This window comes from Pleurodeles waltl, chromosome 7, assembly GCF_031143425.1.
Source record: "Pleurodeles waltl isolate 20211129_DDA chromosome 7, aPleWal1.hap1.20221129, whole genome shotgun sequence".
NCBI classification, from domain to species: Eukaryota; Metazoa; Chordata; class Amphibia; order Caudata; family Salamandridae; genus Pleurodeles; species Pleurodeles waltl.
In genome coordinates, this window is record NC_090446.1 from 982,366,227 (window position 1) to 982,383,465 (window position 17,239).

General features: G+C 41.8%; 1 protein-coding gene across 1 annotated transcript in view; it reads right to left on the minus strand.

Moving 5' to 3' along the window:
- GPRC5C (G protein-coupled receptor class C group 5 member C) overlaps positions 1-17,239 on the minus strand; it is a 102,936-nt gene that overhangs the window by 26,163 nt on the left and 59,534 nt on the right. The window lies entirely within an intron of this gene.

Genomic DNA, 17,239 nt, shown 5'->3' on the forward strand with positions numbered 1-17,239 from the left:
TCTTCGTGGGGTTGAGCTTTAGGTCTGTTGTGTCTTTAGGTGTGTTGGAAATCCAGGCCTGATTGAGGGGCAGGCAGTGTTTGAGGAGTTCCAGGTCTGAAGCGGAAGAGACTTGTAAGTAGAGCTGTGTATCATTGGCATATTAATGAAATTTGATGCTGTTGTAGGTGAGTAGTAAGAATATATTGTGACGTGGGACTCATCTGAATCAGAGCTGTATGCCAACCGGTCTCCAAGCTCAGTGAATTACTCAAGTTGATTTAATTGTTCAATTCAATTGAAACAAAACGACTTCTGTGTCTAAATAAATAAACAATGTCGGGCTCTCAAATCAATAACATCATCTCTCTATTAATTGTGATCCTTATAACGGAGCTATGGAGCCAGTCCTGCTGCCCCTCATGCACTGGATTCTCTTCCAGGTCTTGTTAGAGGTAGTAATTGCACACACCTGTGACCAGTCTTGCTGCCATTGCCTGAAGCTCTTATGTTTGTGCTCTGAAGTTTGAACCTCTGTGTACTGGAACTCGTTTTGCCTGTTTTCCTGACTAGTTCTTGTCTTGCTTCAGCCAGGACCCAAGGTAGCTTACTTCCCTTTCTGCTTTTTATGCCAGTGAAGTGCAGCCCCTGGGGCTGCTCCCTTTCTAATTGTTTTTTCTGTTCCTCTTATTATTTACCTTTACCATTTTGTTTCTGCCATAACTCATACTCATCTCCCCTTCTCCTAGATTTTACCCCATGTTTATTTGACATGCCTCTATGTTTTTCTTGCAGTCTTTAGTTCTCTTGCAGTTTTAGACTCTTGCTAGAGTTCCTAGTATCTTTGTGCTTGTCACGCCCTGCTTGTTCTCTAGTGTTTTCCTGAATGTCTTGCACTTCAATGTTTGTTTCAGTTCTTAGGTTCCTTTCTAGTGTGTGTGACTCTTCTTGGGCTCTTTGTGCCTGGTAAGTGTGCTATTTTGTCCTTACTTGTATATATGTATATTCCTTTTTTACATGGTATGACTCTTGCATTTTGGGAGGCAATTCCCGTCCCACCCTTTGTCTTGTGTTTCTTGTAGTATTAAGTGACCTAGTAAGGACGGTGAGATAATGCTATTTTCATAGTAATCTCCACTATGCATCCAGCATGTCTCAAGCATGTACATACAGTCCTTGGTTTTGCCAGAAGGTCCAGATACAGAATCACATCTGCTGCCCCCTTTCGATGGGATTCACAGGGTGACTGTCTATATGAGTAATCTGCATAGAGACGTTGACTTCTCCTTTTGCTGTGGAAAGTTCTGAGTCTTACCTGTGTACAACACTGGTGTGTTTATCTATGACTGGTTCTTTTCACTGTCTGTACACGTAAGAGTTGTCTTGCCTCCTCTGTCATGTTCCTGTGCTCTACCCTATTGGTGCCTATTCTTTCCTGGCTTATGCCTTTGTCTATTCCTCAGCATTGTTATTCTACTTCCATGGTCAGAAATTCCTTGACCTTAAAGGGTGCTTCCACCGTGACCCACAACAAACAAAATGAGTCTAACAAGTTTTAAGGCGTTGATCAGCACCAAGTACCTCTCCTGTATGAGGCTAACCTGTTTCATTAATATACTGACTACACCTACTGTAGCATATCTCGGGATGTGCAGAAATAGACTGAAATATAAATATATATATTGTGAACCAGGAGTTTTGCCAAAGGCCATTTAAGCCTTTGGACTCAGGCGATGATCTGTATTGGATAATGAACATATATGTTTTCTTTTATCATTGAAACAATCTATTATCTCTTCATGATGAGTCCTTTATTCATATCCGAAGTGATAATGATGTACCATACGAATAGGTGTCATTCTGGATACACTCACAGAGTGATAGTGCTGTACCATGTGAATTAGTATCATCTCAGATAAATGGGTGGAATTCTGGAATATATTCAAACGAAAAGGTCTGTGCCTGCTGAATAAGAATACCAGAAAGAGAAGGATAGTGCAGTAGTATGTAATTGGGTGATATGCAAGATACACACAAAGAGGAGTAGTGAAGTGTTCAATTACTGGGTTCATCCAAGACATACACAGAGAGGTGCGCTTGTACTACATGACTAGGTGGTGTCCTGGATACACATAGAGTGAGCAGGCTGTACCATGTGAATACGTGATATTATGGAACTTGGAAAGTTTCCTTGGGAATTTAAATCAGTTTGCAGAGTGCTAAGACCCCATTACTTCATAGCCCCTGGACTGGTGCCTATGCACATCCTTTTATGACGTATGGAGTTGTTTCTTTTGACACTCTCCTCCCACACTCTTAACTGTCTCTTTCTCACAGGACGCATGCACGTGTCAATTCTGGGCACGTAAACCCTATGTCTGTTTATCTTGGCTGTCTATTAACCTTGAAAACGACATTTACTTTCTTATTTATCCGATTGCCAGACCAACTTTTTTTTTCTCTCTTATCTGTTTCTTGAAACGCAGCCTCCATCTCTCTCTATTGTTGTGTCGGTGCGTCCTCTGTTCTGATCTCTTTTGTGCCCCAAATACCAGAACACAGGATCACTGACAAGCTCTTTGACATCTTCAGCTACTGGGGAGGTGTATCAATACTAGGTGAGCTGTCTATGTGTGATGAGGTGTGGGGGTCAAGGAAGCTCGGCTCCTGTCATTTTTTCCAGAAAGTCTCTCCAACAACAGATCAACGAATGACACCCTGCATCCTCTCCCATGTCCCTTGTTCACTCCTACTATCTCTCACCTGGTAGCAATGCTTGTTGGGCCTAGAGAACTGGGGTCCCAAGGATTTTGCGAATCTATGTGTCAAGGGTGTGGGCAGGAGCACTAGCAAACTAGGACAGACCAACCTGGCATCAGAGAGTGCAAGGACATGTGCCGTCACTTCCCAGGGTGGGCTCCTCCCACAAACACAGGCCTCTGTGGGGAATAAAGGGTGTGTAGCTAGCATTCCCCTAGCTCTCCTTTTTGCCATGTCTGCGGACAACACTGGACTCCACAGGCAAAATGTAGATATGAAGGACACGGCACAGGGAGGGGTGGTTCCTGCAGCTTTCTTTCTAGGAACAGACCAACACTGGAACTTGGAATACACTGAGACTGATATATGTAAAGGCCATGACACGCAGACTGGAGCCGCTAGAGAGTCAGACCCAGACATACTGTAACTGAAACACAACCCCCCTGAAGACACTCCTGGATTTGAAGGAAGATCGCTAAAGTCAGCCTGTTCAATGGACCCTGCCGTTGAGATAACTCACAACTAGCAGCAAGAGTTTCCATACAGAGACTCCTCGGAGCACCAAAAGGACACGGCAGTGGAGAACACTACCCCCTGCCCCTTCATTTCTTTGCCTCAGTGGCTGTGCTACAAGCTGATGTCTCTTTGTAGCAACTGCAATGGCATTCCTGGTATTTCTACTCTCAAAAGCTCTCTTTGCCTTGCTGGTTGTGACTATTTGTTTGCAGTTGTGCTGCTGAAATCGCTTTATTCTGCAACCTACAAGGATTCTTTGTGGCACCAGCTCTTCTAGACGTCCAGGTGTCTCCTTTCCTTGCCAATGGGCCCACATACTCTTAAATGCTTGCACTGTTCTGTTTCTGCCACTGTGCACAACACATAGTTATTTATTACTTTATTCCCCACCCTCAGCTGTGACATCTGAGGCCCAGCATCAAGGCAACCCCACTACTGCTGAACGCAACTCAAGCAGCAAATGTAAGCAGCAGAGTTGGTATACCCCTGGGGGACACTCACGGTGGTTTGTCACCCCCTTTGTATCAAATAACTTGTGGTCTGGGTTAATCATTCCAGGGCATTTAGGTACCTACTGGTTAAGCACAGCCACCCCGAATGCACAGACCAGCTGCTAATAGACCGAAATGTTAAACATGGAAGATAGCAGACATCCACTGGAATCAGAATCATGCAGAACTACTGGTGACAGTGGCTAGTTTCTCAGTATCAATCTCTGCTATGCTTTTACTATGCCAGTCCCATTATCAACATGACAACCAAGTTGTGGGTTAACCATATCACTCTACGAAGACACAAAATCTCCTTTGGGTAAGAAGCCCCCTCAATGGTGACCCCAACCACCTCCTTTCTCATCACAATTGGACTCTCATTTCTCTGTAAACTGTTATGATTCTCTCAGTATGCACCATTGTACCACTGTGAGCGATCAAGACAATTCAGCCAGCTAGTTGAAAACTATATACTTTTAAAGAAGGTACAACCTACTGGTACAAACATATTTGCTGTCCCAGAAAATGCAGAGGATAAGGGCTCCTACGGCTTTTAGGGGAACTATATTCTAAGTTCACTGATATCTTTGAAGTAGACAGAGCACATGGTGTGTCATTTTATGCAAAGTCCGATGCCCAGCACACAAGAAAACTGCCCTCAAGGTACCCGGGCATTGTCATTAAATGCTCACCCATATTACAGGTAAACCACTATCACTATTCCAAAGTTTAACACAGCAAACAGATCATCATCATTCAGAATTATGCTGATGAGACTTTGGAGAAATACATGGAATTCCAAAATTTGAACAATCATTTTTAAATGGCTGCTTATACCACTGCCAGCTGCCTAAACCTCTGGGTGACTTTTTTTCTTCATCACAAGAGACGACTACCATGGTGATGCATTTCACGATATAATGAAAAGCCAAAAGAGGGAGAGATAAAGTAGTCCCTAGTAATTTGCAATTGCAGAATTCCTCTGGAAATGAATGGATAAGCCCAAATTGCCAGTAGCATTAGGTGAGAGATTAAGCCTCCTTTAGGTTGAGCAAAGATGTGATTGACAACAAAGTCTCAAGGGCAGAAAGGGGATGCTACAAAAAAAAGTATTTGCAATGCTATGGGTCTTGCATTTGCTTGAGGTAGAGCTATCAGCGTTGTAAATTCCTAACTGGCCTTTTCTTGCCACACAAACTGAAAATAAAAAGTAAAACAGTTGACAAAAGCGAGCGAATTCAAACTGCCGCCGTGAGCACGAAAAGAAAGACAAAAGGAAAAAGCAGTTCGCTCACAGTCAAAGTTATCGGCAAAAGTGCAGATAGCCATGTAACAGGGTCGATGGCAAAGGCGGTAAAAAAAACACCCTAAGGAGGTACAAACGTAAAGCAGTTACCAACGAGAACACAGTATTTTTGAAAGTCAAGCCCATGAACGAGTGACAGTGATGGGCGGCGGTGGGCGTGGTTAAAAGTCCAGATACAAACCAACACGTCGGAAAAGCAGCGCTTGCGCGCTGCTATGCTCAACCTCTAAAACAAGGAGGCCACTCCATTGCCTTTTCTAAGTATTTCTATGTATATTACAAGCAACAAGTCCACTACACAGCAGCATTGGTAAACCCAGACCTCAAAAGCTCCCATGACAAAACATAACATACTTCAGACAAGAAGTCCCAAATTGGGTACACAAGCTTCACTATTTCGAGACAGCTATTTTTTAAAATGTGAGTACTTCCTGTGGAGCAGCAAACTAAAAAAATTGTGTGATAGAGAAAGGGAATTGCAGGAGAAAAACACAATAATTTGTACATCTTCTAATTTCTGCTCTTTTAACCTAACTCCTAAATAAATAAACATGTGTAGCTGAGCTCCACCAATTTGCAAGTGGCTAACAGATCCAGACTAATTGCGTAAGGCGGTTTCTGTGATTATAATCACATTCAAACAATTGGAAATTAAAATCCATTACATAGTCTTGGGTGTCATATGTGGTGCACTAAAATTCCCAAATAAAAAAGAATACAGTTCATAGAGTGCAGGAACAATCAGCAAGTTTTAAACTTAACACTTTGTTCACTAAAGAAATAATAAAGGAACACTGGGACATCAGATACATTTATTTCCTGTGAGCATCAATCACTGGGTTTTATCCACATATGGCTTAATTAAATCCGTAAAGGCATAAACTGTTAAATTGATAATCTGATATATAATTTCCAGGTTAGAACATCTCAGTTTCTTCAAGTATGTGATTTCCAGACCTAATAGGTATATGGTACGTTTTATGTCTATACCTGAGGCTCATTTTATGATGTCTTCATGCCATTTAATTGAATAGCAGTCAGTTTTAAACAGTAAACCATGACAACCGAGAAAACAAACTTTGATACCGAGCATGCTCAGGTGCTCTACTACTGTTACATTCACAGGCCCACCATTAGTACTCTGTATATAGATAGGGGCGTGGCTTAGTATGATTGAGGGATGTTAGCTTCAGAGTTCCGACAATCACGCTAGCACATGATGATAAAATACATTATACTACAAACAAGGTGCATGAGAGGGGCTTAAGAGGCAGTGGAAAGGGAGAGGAATGCGGATTGATAGTGTACTAAGTGAGAGAAAGCACATTGTTTTGTGAACTAACCAACCTTTTTGAAGTCTCTCTAAACAGAGAGAGGGAGAGAGTGTGTGCACATTTGTGTCTGTGTGTGTAAAAACTCCTGGTAAAATTGGACAGCACCTCACCGTACCCGACTGAAAGCACCTGCACCCAAATATTTATCACAAAATACATTTATTGCTGGGTAACACCCTTCTCCCCTCAGAACCTACTCCCCTGTATAAGCTGCCTTTAAGTAACTTTATACTTTCCTTCTAACTTGTCATGAGAGCAGGTCAATACTATTATCTACACTGTTTCATTTTGTCACGAAGTACAGCCAATATTATGTTTCTATTGCGTGTAACACGCATTGTTTCTTCGAATATTTCAAGGTTAACGTTTCATTTGTTATTAAGAGTTTTCTTCTCCTCCGTCAACTCATTTGTAATTATAGCATCAGGTAACTTCTCAGGAGCTGCTATACGCCTGCAGTAACGCTCATCTGTGTTGAGTGCGTCTTTTCTTTATTTGGCTTCGAGCTCTCGAGGAAGCGATAACGGGCTGGGGCATGTGAGCATTTGCTGAACTTCGTTTTTATTTCACCACAATTCATCCTTTAGGCCTCAGGCCAGCCTTCCCTCACTTCATAAAACAAGCTCTATTGCCTTTCAGGAGTTTCAAAAATGTAAACTCATTCAAATAACGTTATACTGTGGTTGCGCAAGTTTGGCGTCACATAATATCAAGAGACTGTTTGTAGGAACAAATATTTGGCTGAAATAATGACTAAATTAGGACAGTAAGAGAATTATATAGATCTGAGTGAAGAGGAGCTCAGTGGTAATTTGAATCAGTTCATGAAATCTAATGTTGTCAGCTGTGAAATCTGACTTGTAAGAAATTGTTCAAGGAATTTTGAATAGTGTAAAAAGGTTAATATTAGACCCTCTTCAAAAGAGGTAGAAGAGCGTAATACAAAAAAATAAATCTCTCAGACTTCTACTATTATATTTGATGATGATTCTGATGCTCCTATTTATTCTTCTTATGCAGATTCTGATCAGCAAGATGACCTTGCCTTTAATTAGTTTGCTTCACATAAGAGAAAACTTAAAAAACAATGTAAAAATATCCAAAAGAAAAGAAAGCTGATGCATGATATCATGAAATGAATGACTCAGTTGGTGACCTTTAATTGATTCGTCTTTGTTTTTTCATCATCTTTCCTTGGAGTGGTCAACTATCCCTCATGTTGAGGATTATATCACGTCCAGAACAAGACAGCCTTTAGACAATCATCGTAACAAATTCAGGTCTGAATTCCCCATACCAATTAGTCCTAATAAAGGTTTACTAACTCCTGTAATTGAGCCTAAATGCAACTTTCTTTTTCAAGTACAACAATGACCCCAAAAAAGTTATCAATATGCTCCGGGCGGCCGTCAAGATAAGCTTCTGGACTACATGGGACAGATTACAAATATTTTCGAGATAGCTGAATAAGCCAAAGGAGTCCTCATCATTGATCTGAATTAATTATCTAATTTGATCCAACTGGTAATGTGCCTAAAAGGTTATGCCAATTCAGCAATATCATTTGAATACCAGAAAGATTTACTTCTCGAGGTAGATTCTAAGGTGACGGAATGGGCTTCAACCTCAGTAGGTCCTAAAGCCAATGACTTTCCATTTGGAGCTCAATAGGCAATTCCTATGTTTCACTGAGAAAGGTGTTTTGGCCAATTGGTTTTCTCACGAACTGGCAGAAGAAGGGCCATTTTGCTTATAATTATCAATTCAGTCCTCCAGTTACTTAGGTCAGCTGGGATACTTCTATCAACTACCCACTTTCTACCCTCAGAGACACAGAGAACATTTTAGAGGCCACAACAAATATCTGAATGACAATAGTCAGTGTACAACCGATTCCACAGGCTTTGGGGATTGGGTGGGTGGTTGTATTGCTATGTTTTTCTAGTCATGGATACTAGGTACTTTAAACTGTACAAGTTTACCAGATAGAGTTCTTCGAAGAACCTTTTCAGGTATGTTACCCACTTGTAATTTCTTTTTCTCGAGCAGATTCCAGCCATATTACTCAGGAGATAAAGGATCTCCTTTTAAACCAAGCAATACAACCAACTAAGTTCAATCAGTCAGGTTTTCTAAGCAACGTATTCCTGACAAAGAAAAGGAATTAAAAAATCAGACCAGTAAAAAACATCAGGGACTTCAATCGGGTTGTCTTTTATAGGCATTTCAAGATAGAAAAAATTCTCTACCTTCAGGACTGCCTACAACCCTTTGATCGGATGGCTCAATTAGACCTGAAGAATGCTTATCTCCTCATCAGCAATACCTCCAATTTCAGTAGGAGGGGAAGTTCTACAAGTTCACTGCACTCCCTATCGGCCTCTCCTCTGCTCTTTGATGCGTCACCAAGTTTAACAAACCCCTAATTACACACCTCAGGTTACAAGGGGTTTGGCTTCTAATTTACTTACACAACATTTTGATCACATTACAAGACAAATCCATACTCATTTCCTTTTGGCAAACAACAATTTGTTTTCTAGATAATGTGGGTTTGTTATCAATCAAAACAAATCTTTACTTTCCCTGGTCCAATCAGAAGCGCTCCTTGGTTTTCTAGTGAACTCAACATCTTCTACTCTTCAACTTCCAGACGCAAAGTTGAATATTATCAGGAAATCATTATCACTGTTAGTAGTTTCTCCCTGAATTTCCCTACAACATTTTCAGGAACTGTGGGCCTTAAAGCCTTTTCTACCAAGGCAATCATCCTGGGTCCCTTTCAATATTGTGCACTACAAAGACTCAAGATTTGTCATTTAAGGAGAGGTTAATGTTATTCAAACCTAATACTTCTGAAGGAAGAAGCAACCTGGTGGTTAGAGAATCTACTGTCTAGATGGCAGCTACCATCGCAGATCTGCTATAAGAATTCAATGCTAGTACATAGGGTAGGGGCGCTTGATCGGGTCAGTTCTCGACTGGCAGCACATGGTCAGGGAAGTAATCCGCATTGCATATTAACTATTAAGAGATTCTTGCAGGCTCCATTGTCATGCACTGTTTCATGCTTGTTGTATGGTTCTGTTGTCAATGGACAACTTCACAGCAGTCAGATGCATCAATCACTTAATAAGCACCTGGTCACACATTCTAGCATTTTAGCTAAAGAGTTTTGCAATATTACATTCAACATCATATGATGGTCATGGCAGAATTTTTCCCTGGTTATCTCAGTTTGGAGGCAAAATAGTACACCCATGCAGCAGTCAGTGATGGGCAATTAAACTTTCTAATATTTCAACTAATTCAAGAAAGATAGGACTACTTTTGAATGGACCTGTTTGGCTCCTGCCTGACTATAACACATTCCCCAGTTCTTCTATTGGAGACCAGTTCCTCTTGCACTAGCTTCAAATGCTTTTCTTCCCTCTTGGAACTGGGCTCATCTTACATGTTTCTTCCGTTCCCAGTCATCTCTCTTTGTCTAGTGGAAATCAATAGAGAATCAAATACTCTGCTACTTATAACTGCTTTATGGTCACCTTCATGGTTTCTGGATCTTCTATGGTTGTCAATAGACATCCCTTTTCTCGTTCCCAACTTACCACATCCCCTAATGAATCCCAAGAGCCAACTACACAACCTAACAATTACAGGAAATTTGCAACTGATGGTGTGGAAGATTTCAGGGCGGCCTGGTCTGTTCTGGGTTCTCTCCTCAGATACTCCTACATTCATCTCTAGAGACTGGGCATGGAATCAAGGTTCAGATCCCGTTTTGACAAATGTCGCTATCATAGCCAATTATTTGGGGTCCCTTGCAGCTTCAGGGAAGTGTTTTAGAACAATGAATACACAAGTATCTGCAAATTTGTTGTTTCATCACGACTTAGTAGAGAAGTCGATAAGGGACTATCCCCTAAATTGATCCACAGAATACCAGTATGTATTCCTCCTTCGCCAAGATATTCTCCGTTATGGGATGTAAATATTTTTCTACAGTTGTATCTATCTTGGGCTGATGTCAGCAAAGATAACAATGTTATTATGCCTGATTTTATTTTTAAAAGTTTATGGTGTGAAAGCTTTGGATTTTCAGTTAGGCAGTTCACTCCTTATGGTGTTCTTTTCAGTTTCAAAAAGAACAAGGACTCTACTACCAGCACTGGAGTATTCTGGTTTTACGAGTATCTAAAACTTTGTGTAGTTCAATGTTTAAAAGAATATGAATTAGAACAGCTTCCCTCAGGCCCTCCTATGGTGAACTTATAATTTCCAATATTAAACCTCATTCTCTGGTGTCTTCAGCAAACCTCGCCCATTGAGTCATGAGAGTTATGTCTCTGTTGGTCTAGAGCCAGACTTTAGGACATACTGAAAGCAGCAAACTAGTCTTTGGATTCGATGTTTAAGGCCACCTTTTGCAAACCCATTTCTCATGCACCTTTTGCTGTATTCATGTAGGAACATCCTAACTGTATTAGACACAGAGCGAGTATTATCCCATTGCTTTGGTTCAATATTAATAAGTTACTTTAGCCAATCATTTTGGAGAAGTACAGCATTGGACACAGCAGTGCAAACGTCTCCCAGGTTGAGCACAGGCAGCAACAGCAGGAGTGAAAGATTCCCTCCCAGATGCAGAACAGTTATAGCAGAGGCAGCATCTGCAGTCTAAGTTTTCCTTGCCATTAAGCATCTCTGAATACTCATGGTGTATGACTTCAAAATGGGCAAACAAAATGAAAGGCAGTGGGGAGAACAATGTGAACTTTAGCGTGTGGTAGGGGAGATAATAAACTCGCAGGAAATGTGGATTTTACTGCTGCACAGTGTACACACTAGTGGTAAGTCCACATCTGGAGTACTCAACTAAAGTAGTAGTACAAAGTTTAGAGTTCCCATCTGCCAAACTGCCCCCAGTTCTGAAGGCCACGTTGGTGTATTGTGTTCAGGTCTCAATTCCTCACTTAAGGTATTGCCTCTACATTTAAAGTCCTCTATTGTGTTGTGTTCAGCACTGAAGGTCACAATTCGAATAATTTTTCTAGTTATGAAGAATACCTTTTGTGATATTGTATCCTATCCTGAAGACCTCACAAGAAGTGGTATGGTCAGTTCTGGAGCGATTCATCTTCTAGGAGGTCAGCTCGAATGTACTGTGTCCTTTTCAAAGGGCCACCTTCGGAGTTTAGTATTCTGTTCAGGAGTAGACCTCTGGTTCATTATTCCCAGTTTGAAGGTCTTCAGAACTGTGTTTGAAAGCAAAATTCCTTGTCAAAAATCCTTATGTTGAAGAATGTTCACACAAAAATATTTAGGGAGAAAAGTTTCCCATTGAAAGTGTTTGTTTTTGTTGAATTGTTTTGCAAACCCTACTTTTGCAGTATGTCTTTGGAAATCAAGGTTGAGATGAGAATGTGAGAATGACAGTGAAATAAAATCAAGAGTGAGCTAAACAGTTACATGATACATGTTTTACACAGCATGTATTAGCAGGTTCTTGGCATCTAAGTGCTTTTAGATGTAGAGTACGAACTTGTGGTTGTAGGTTTACCAACGACATTCTTTCATTGGTGGTTGCCAGTAGACCATAGTTGAACCAGTAAAATAAATATAGAATAGTGAGAGGTTTGGGGTTTTCCCTATCTTTGTGTTCTATATGGATAGCAGGTGTTGCAATCTGCCTGTCAAAATGTGTGGTGATGATGTGACCTTTGATTTGCTCTGTGTGATGCAATACTCTGGGGGCATGCATGGGCCGTACGACCCTTTGCTGAATGTGTGTCAACTGTGGTTATGTAGTACATCAGTAGTAGAATGATCAGAAATGAAAGTGAAACTCATGGTTATTGCCCTTTCCTAGGATCTGGGCTAGTGATTTTGGAAATAATCATGCTGCGAGACCATCACAAGCGAAGGTCAGCTAGGACTCTTTGCATATTCTCTTACTTCCCCCACTCTTTTATTACAACGTTTCTAATAATAAAAATAAAGCCTGATTTGTTCCTCCTTAAAGCAGCCTACATGCCTACAGATGGTGCCAAACACTCCATTTCCACTTTTCATAATATACATGTTTGCCAATTTATGAGCTGCTTCTTGGTGCAGAAACACAACAGCTTGGCCGCCACACTCACTAAAGCTTCTGACATGCCTAATTTTTGTGAGACTTCCTTAGTTGAAACACGGCATGGGAAGGATAAAACCGATTAAATGGGCTGTTTGCCTTCTTGATTAGGAATAAATTGACTTGCCTACCTCATTTACAGCTCTTAGTTCCTTGCTAGTGTTAGTTGTAGTAAATGAGACTTAATCTCTTTTCCTCCTGTGCACTCAGTTGCTCTTAGGTCCCCAGACCTCTGTGTTTTTTATTCTGACAAAATTGTGTGATCCTACTCTGTGTTACTGAGGGTCCACTCTTCTTGGTGTTCCTTGTTCTCTGATTCTTAGTTAGTGTAGTCTAAGTTGAGCTGAGTGTCAGAAGAATTGAAGTTCAGGTGAGCTTGAGGTTACAGTGGGAAGCTATGGTTGGGGTCAAATTGCGGGATGTGGGGGAGGTTGAAAAGAGGGTGAGGTCTCTGAAGGCAAGGCTTAAGGGTTTAAGCCTACCCTTCTGAGACCTCACCCTCTCTTCAAGAATGAGGTTGGGTTGAGGTGAGGATGAGGTAACATTGGGTGTGGTCGACCTAAGGCTGAATTTAGATAAGTTTATAGGTGTGGTAAGAAAGGCACATGGTTGAGGTGAAACAGACGGGAGTTGACATTCAGATGAGGTTGTCACTGAAGGGACGGAGAAATGAGAAGGCTGAGAATGAGGCAAGATTGATATTGTGAAAGTCTGAGATGAGGTTTAAGTGTGTATGAATTTAAGGTGAGAATAATGCAAGAAGCATTGAGGTTGGCAACTGAATAGAGGTGAAGCAAATTTGAGATTGATTTTAAGATTCAGATTGAGAAGGGGTAAGGATAAAGTTGCGGCGAGGGGATGTCTTTGAGGTGAGGTTTTGGAGTGAAGGAAGGTGAGGTTGAATGAGGTGATGTTGAAGTGATCTTCAGGTAAAAAGGAGATGAGTTTCAAATGACTTGCAGATGAAACCGAGATGATAAGAGGCAAGGTTGAGCAGGGTGATGGGACCTCAACTACATTTCACCTGCCCTGATGGCAGCCACAGTGGAGCTCACATTAGGAAAAGATCTTGCCTCATTCCACTCTCACGACCCTGATCCTTATTTCTAATTAGTGGCTAAACCATTGGCATAAAAAAACAGAGCATTCTAAAGCTGCTTGCAGGATAATGGTCGCAGCAGAAAGACAATCTCAGTGCTGAGTTTGTGGAAGTAGCAGGGGCGGCTCCTCCGCTAAGGCGGAGGAGCGTCACTTCCCCAAAGCAGGAGCTGCAAAGCTTTAGAAATAAAATGATAATTAACTATTTTATTATCGTTAATGATAATGAATTATGTTTATTATCATTTTATTTTTATTTTTAAAGGGGCAGGGCCATGAGGGTGACAAGTAAATGTCTCAGCCAGCCAAACACACATGCACACAAGGGCTCTCTCCAACCCAGCACTGTGTTGCCAGGCTCCCAGGCTGCGCTGCAGCGCCCAGCCAGGGCACTCCAGCCAATCATAACGCTGCTTTGAGCAGCGTCATGATTGGCCGCAGGGCAGGCGGTGCGGTGGTTTATTTATTTATTTATTCCCCCTGCCACTTTTCCCAGTCGCCAGCCGTGAATAGGCGGTAGTTGTCAATTTTCGGCAAAGGTACTCATTCTAGGGACGTAAACACTTTTAGTGGTTAGCTTGAAATGTATTGTCAAAGCAATCGCGTCACAAAACAATTATTAATCATTATTCTTTCTTTCACTACAAACTAGTAAATGTGTTAAAGTCAGTGATGCGACATTGTTACAGCCCACAGAACAAACATGCCCAAACCTGCTTCCTGTTGGCCTCTGACGTAACTATGAAGCTCTGTTGGGAGGGGCCAGTATGCATGCTTGTCTCTACAGCGCAGCCATGCCTCATGGAACTTGACCGGGACCGGATGCCCCTGGTGTTGCCCACGTGAATTAGGGTGCCTAGGCACCTATGGCAGCTTTCATCACTGACCATTGCATCCGGCACCACGGATGACCACTTATGCCTCTTGCAACACTGTCCTGCACTACCGGGACCAGCTTCTGCTGCTGTCTTTGCTGAGGCATGGGTTATACTAACATGTACAAAGGCCGTAATAGTGTCTTGGATAGTCATGAGAAGAAGGCTGGGCCTAGACATGGAGCGGGAATGGCTTTAAAGACAAACAATGTACCCTTCAATGTTGATTCGGCGTTTACAGAGGTATCTGCAGCACTATCCCGAGGTAAAGGTCATCTTTTAGTTCCATACTGTTGTGAGGAGGAACTTAATTTATGCCAGCGTGCTTTTGTGCCATGTAACCTGTCACTGAGGATGCACGTGCGCATTGCGCATTACGATCAGCGTTCACTTCACTCGTGGCTGGACTATTTACCACATTTAAAAAAAGAAAGATTCTGCTAAATTATGAACTATTTTCTGAAACGTCAGACGAATTGTGTTTAGGTATTTTCCCCTGAGCAAGAACCATTGCGTGTTCTAGCCAGTGAGACATGTCACTGTCTAAGCCATGGCTACAGGGCAGAGAGAGTATATAATAGCATGTGAAAGAAATAGACAATGGCTGTCAAGACTGAGACCTCTGAGTATGACCCATGCCGCGAAATACCTGCTATACGAGTGAAGTAGTCCTGGGGCCAGCCAGGAGCGTCATTGTCACACGCCTTCACATGAGCTCACGCCATGCTTTCTTCTCTGTCTGCTGAGCCTTGCTCTTTACCTAGGCATGTCATGAGGAGAAAGGAAGGTGCCATGAAAGAATAAAAGGAAAACGCTGTTCCTTATTTCTTCATGCCCTTTCTACATCCTATGTCACAACAAAGGCTTTGGGTTGCATATGTTCCCACAAAAACCTAGATTTTGCCTTCCATAATGCCCTCGCCTCCACGCAGGGTTGTAGGTCACTCCCTCAGAAGACAAAATATCGACTTGCAGCAATCTTGAATGTAGGACATTGGCGACCACTATATCATCAAGGTAAGCATCGGGAGATGTGTAGATTTTCTATTTTTCATTATACGGTTCAGAGAGGTGGAGTTAAGAATAGTAAGTCTATATGAAGCTGCATACACTGGGTGGAAATGAAAGCACAACTCTTGTGAGATTGTTACGTTCAGCTATGGGTTGTTCACTGATGTCTCTATGGACTGTGATCGCTCCCGTGACACAGAAGTGGCAGCGGCACAGTGACATGTCACACACCTGACCTCTGGGAGAACTTCCAGACACCAGAACCGAACCAACAGGGTCAACGTTTGTGTGGGAGCAGCAATATCAAGTGTTAATTCCATGGAAGACCTCTACACAGTTTTTTTGCTCACTCATAGGGTTACACATCTCAGTATTCTGAAAGTATGTTTCATTTTTTTTTCTCGCCGAGTAGACTCCTTGGACTGTGGAGGTGAAATGATATACAGGAGAAAAAAAGGGGTCAGTGCTTTGATTTTGGTGTTTTTTATTTTTACTTCACGACATCTCTTGCATGGCAAAAATTATAATTCCCATTCTCGTGTCATTTTAACTCCTGGAAAATAAAATAATGTAAAGAAAAGTATAAAAGGCAAACATATGGGAAATGTAAAAGTGGGCAAGTCGTTCCATGTTAGGAATGAATTAGTTCTGCGGTTCTGTTTTCAGACGTTCCATTCTGGTTCTTGTAGATCTGGACTCGTCATACACAATCCAGGGCTACAGGACCAACAATGCAAATGAAATCTGGAGGTGATTGGCAGGGGGCGATTTTAAATGCAGATTGTGGAATCAGTATCGTGAAAGTAAAGGATGGAAATGAAAAGGAGTGACCCACTGGTAATCGCCCTGGAACCATTGCAGTCTATCCTTTTTAGGGTCGAGCGCACAAGCGCTCTGGCTTGATGTAATCTCTCTGTGGGCTTTTAACCACGTCCACTCTTGCTATTTATTCTTTGTTGTGCTTGTTTTAAATGCTTCATTTGTTTTGGTGCATTTTGTGAAATGTATCTCCTTTGTGTGCTGAGTTCCCTCCCAGGCGAATTCACTAAGTGAAAATTTTTGTTGGCCATCACACTACATCACGCTTCCTCCTGTTACAGCGTGTGATGGCCCCTCCTCCGGTTTTGGTTTGCCTTTCATCCCAGCTGCGATCCTCTCTATACATTCATGCAGGGAGCCAGACAATAACTCTTGCGCTCATGCTCATGGCGGCTATGGCGCTTTGAATTGACTTGCTTATGTCAACTGTTTAACTTTTCGTTTTCAATTTATGTGGCAAGAAAAATCCAGTTAGGAATTTACAATGCTAATAGCTCTAACTCGAGCAATCCCGAGACCCATTGCATTACAATTGCTTGTTTAACATGCCTACACCTATCCTGGCGGATATCCGAAATATGCAAATAATACTTGGTTCTTCCCCAAAAGGAACAGTCCTGCCTGAACTTCAAACCATGCACCTCTAGATGGGAATTACCAGGAACCCTGTAGACATTTTAGCAATATTGAGCTTCAGCTTGAATCCTTCTAGCACAATGAGCACAGGATATATGCATGGCCCTACCCAAACCACTTTACAAGCTCGAAAGTGACAGATCGAAAAGCTTGAATCAATTTGATCTAAAAGTAATTACAATGGGCACACTCCATCACTCATTTGTTCTTAGACCCTATGTGCCAATACAAACTACACCCAGGAAAATTCAAATCAGTCTTGGGCTTGCCTTTTTGGGGTG